Genomic DNA, 3,959 nt, shown 5'->3' on the forward strand with positions numbered 1-3,959 from the left:
CCTCCTACTCCTTCTAATCCTTCTCAAACAGTTCCACTGCCTGGTGACTAAGCATTCAAATACACTACTCCATGGGGGCCATTCCCATTCAAACCACCACAACGCTTTTCCTCAATCATACGACAAATATTTATTGACAGCTTTTTGTACCAAAACAGGCTGAGGAGGCAGTGCTAAGCAAAATAGACATGCTAGCTTCCCTAGTATGGGATTACCTCTATCCAACAAACTTTTTTCCTGACAGGGTCCCTCTAATATCCCAGAATGATCTTGTACTCTGTCACGCCATGTTGGCCTTGAACTTGGCACATCTGGTCTCAGCTCCCAGAGTGGGTCACCTAGCTCTTTATCGTCAGTAACTTCCCCCAGTTCTTCAGGAAGTGCCTGTGGACCCCCGCCTGGTTTCACTGGACACTGTTCTATTTCCTGCAACGTTCTGTCTGCTCCTAACACTTTTCACTGAAAAGGAATTCCCGGTTCCCAGGATTTCAGGGGTGCACTGTTATTTTACACGTCTCAAAATTGGTGTCATTCTCATGTAAAATGTAAGGGACTATATAAAATAATCCTCACAGCATTTTCATTCTTAAACACTACTGAAAGCAAGGAAAGATGGGATTCGGTGGACAAAATCAGGGGGAAAAAAATATAAGTTTGGTATGATGGTGCACGCCTACAATCTCAGTACTGGGGAGAGGGATTGCAGCAGTTTGAAGCCAGCTCGGGGTAGAGATGGGGAGAGGAAAGAGGTTATTGAGAGGGGTGAGAGAGAGGCATAGAGAGAGAGAGAGAGAAAGAGAGAGAGAGAGAGAGAGAGAGAGAGAGAGAGAGAGAACCGTGAATTTGGTCTATGTTACTATAATCCACTAAAATAGCCCTGCTTTGTTAATGAAACACTTCTCAGGAACTTCCCATAAGAAGCTTTAGAAGGGATCAAGATAGCAGATAATGAGAAAAGCTACTGGCTCTGGCAAGGCCTTGATAGACTCCGCCTTGGCTTCACTGTGGAGGTCTCTAAGATGCTCATCTTCATCAGCTTTCCAGTCTTCTGTCAAAGACCCAGTCTCTCCCTGCCACCAGACCAACCAACAGCCCCGATTCTAGCCTCATGGCTCACCATTTACCTTCCTATGTCTTCCTGAACGTTGCTGGATGACTAGGTAGGAATGATTTTGGTAAGTAGATCCCAAGAATTAAGACCATTGACGGACTAAGCCCCATCTTTAAACTTTGAAATGAAAACCAGGCCTGTAAATCATAGTGGAAGATACAAAACCATAGTGAAACCAGAGGGAGAAAAACCAACCAACCTGCCCAAGAAAACCTTCAGATGCCTCGTTTCTCTCAGAAGTATGGATGTTTGGATGAAATAGCAGCATTTTTTAATTCAGAAACTTTACTGAGTCCCGGACATAGTCCTGTCCTCAGGTTTCCATCCCCACTAGCCTTCTGTGGTGTCCTGATGTTTATTATCTCAAGCTGCACACAAAGGAAACAATGTTTCCAGGGCAGAGAATCAGCTGCTATGGAGTGACTAACCACAAAGGCCATTTGTGTGTCTCCAAAGAGACTCAGTTTCTACAAGACACAGGAAAAGTTACTGAGTACAGACGTTTCATACCCTCCCGTTTCACAAAACAATTCAAAAGAAGGTAGGGAAGTCACCAATTCCTAATGAGCAGAAACATACATATCACTGGGGGCTGAAGTTAGTGGCTCCTTCAGAGAAACTGCTTCCTCTCTATTTCTTCCTCAACAGTTAGTACTTTTAATACCTGTTGATAGTATCTTTTAATACCTGAGAACTACTTACATTATTTTGAAGCATTAAAAAAAAAGAATTAGTAGGTATTTATAACAAAAAGTGTAGATATTGATGTTGTAATTATATCATCATAAGGAGTATTGTAAAAGACAGCTTGCCTAAAAACATGGAGGAAATGGTTTGGGGAAATTGTCAGGGACTTACTTAGCAATTTGGTAGTTGGAAAATAATTTGGGCAGCAAGCAATGTGGTCTTACCCAAACCATAGCGAAAATGTAATTAAAAGGGGAATGGAAACTATTGTGGGCTTCACAAGGGAAAGAAAATGTGGGTAAGGGCCTCTCCTAACTGTAACCTTCTCCTGTTACAAATGTCAGCAGAGAGGAGATGGGTACAAAGAGCGGGGCAGGAAGACAGATCTGTCCAGACTTCTCCCGACAACCTGAGATGTGACCCTGAAGATGGAGATGAGTCTAGAACAGGGTTGATAAGTAGAGACACCTTATCCCATTTGATAAAAGCTGAATATGCAAGTATCAAAGAAAAGAAACCCGCCACTAACGTAAAGAGACAGACTACTGTTCAAACAAACTATGGGTCCGTCACTGGAGATCTAGACAACATGCTGGTGAAATCTAAGTCATTATCACTTATTCTACTCAGAATTTTTTACTTCATAAAGCTCAAATTTTACTTAAGACTTTCCAGCTAATACAAGAATATAACCTTGGGGGGCTGGAGAGATGGCTCAGCGATTAAGAGCACTGGCTGCTCTTCCAGAGGTTCTGAGTTCAATTCCCAGCAACCACATGGTGGCTCACAACCATCTGTAATGAGATATGGCACCCTCTTCTGGCATGCAGGTACACATGGAAGCAGAATGTTGTATACATAATGAATAAATCTTTAAAAAAAAAAAGAATATAACCTTGTTCTTGAAAAAAATTAAGATTAAGTGTAACTTGGCTGTATTTAATTAACAGCATCAGTGTTATTATCAAGACAAGTTTTTGTTTCACCTCTAAGGTCAAACTCACCACGGGAAAGTAGCCGAGGTGACATGAACACGTGAGAACCACAAGGGTCATAGCTGCCTTCATGCAAGCCAAGAGCCAGAGACATGGATAGGCATCACCCCTCCCAGTCCAGCTGAGCAAGTCAAGGAGCGGACTGCCTAGGTAGATACACAGAATGGTCTTTGCTGTATGCTCAGCCTGGCACTTGTAATCAAGTCCTGGTGTTCCCCGGGATGAGAACCGAGACTGGATCCATTCTCTAGCCAATCAGCAGATCTCTGCTCTACGAGGCACAGCTGATCTTTCCAAAAGACATCCTGCTAGCTGGAGCTACCATTCTCCTGATGGAAAGAGAGGTGGTTCACACGGGAAGGATCCAACGCAGGCACAAGCAGGTGCAAGGCCAAAACACACATCTAGGAATCCAGAAAAACATTTTTTTTCTTTTCAAATCAAGAGCACAGCAGATCCAGCAATTCTACTCCTAAGTATATATGCAAGAGCTTGAAACAGGAATCCAAGTAAATACTTGTACACAAATATACGTAGCAGCCACACTCACGAGGACAAAAAGGTGGAGCCAACCCGAATGTCTATCAATTAATGAATCGATAAACAAGATTTGTTATCATTTGAATAGCAAACACCTCCGCAGGCTCAGGTTTTGGATGCTCAGTCGTCAGTTGGTAGTACTGCTCTGGAGGCTGTGGCGATCTTAGGAAGAGCAGCTTAGCTGGCAGTAAGTCACTGGGATAGTGCCACAGCAGAACACCTGAGCCGGACACCCTTTACGTGGTTTGTGGTTTAGCGAAGAGGCCACTGCTGACATCAGCGTTTTCAATGGACTATGGAGCAGAAACCAAAACATAGAGGGGATTGTGAAGGCTGAGAGAAGTGGAGAGCGCAGGTAATTCCTCCAAAAGTGGGCTGTGAAGCCAAACCTCACCTAGCTGCCTGCTGCTGGGCAATAGGAACCTGAGACAGCAGAAAGGGTCTTTAAAAAACATAAAAAGCACCTTGCTGCTGCTGCTGCTTTATCAGAGTTCAGTGATGGGCTTCACAGCGGCTCTTCCGCAGCCTGGCTCTACAACCTTAGGGAAACCATGATCCTGTCCATTTCTGCCTGCTCTTCATGACAAACCAAGTGAGGGATTTTAAATCTACAACCTTAGGGAAAC

The sequence above is a fragment of the Microtus ochrogaster genome, chromosome 4 (genome assembly GCF_000317375.1).
Source record: "Microtus ochrogaster isolate Prairie Vole_2 chromosome 4, MicOch1.0, whole genome shotgun sequence".
Lineage (NCBI taxonomy): Eukaryota > Metazoa > Chordata > Mammalia > Rodentia > Cricetidae > Microtus > Microtus ochrogaster.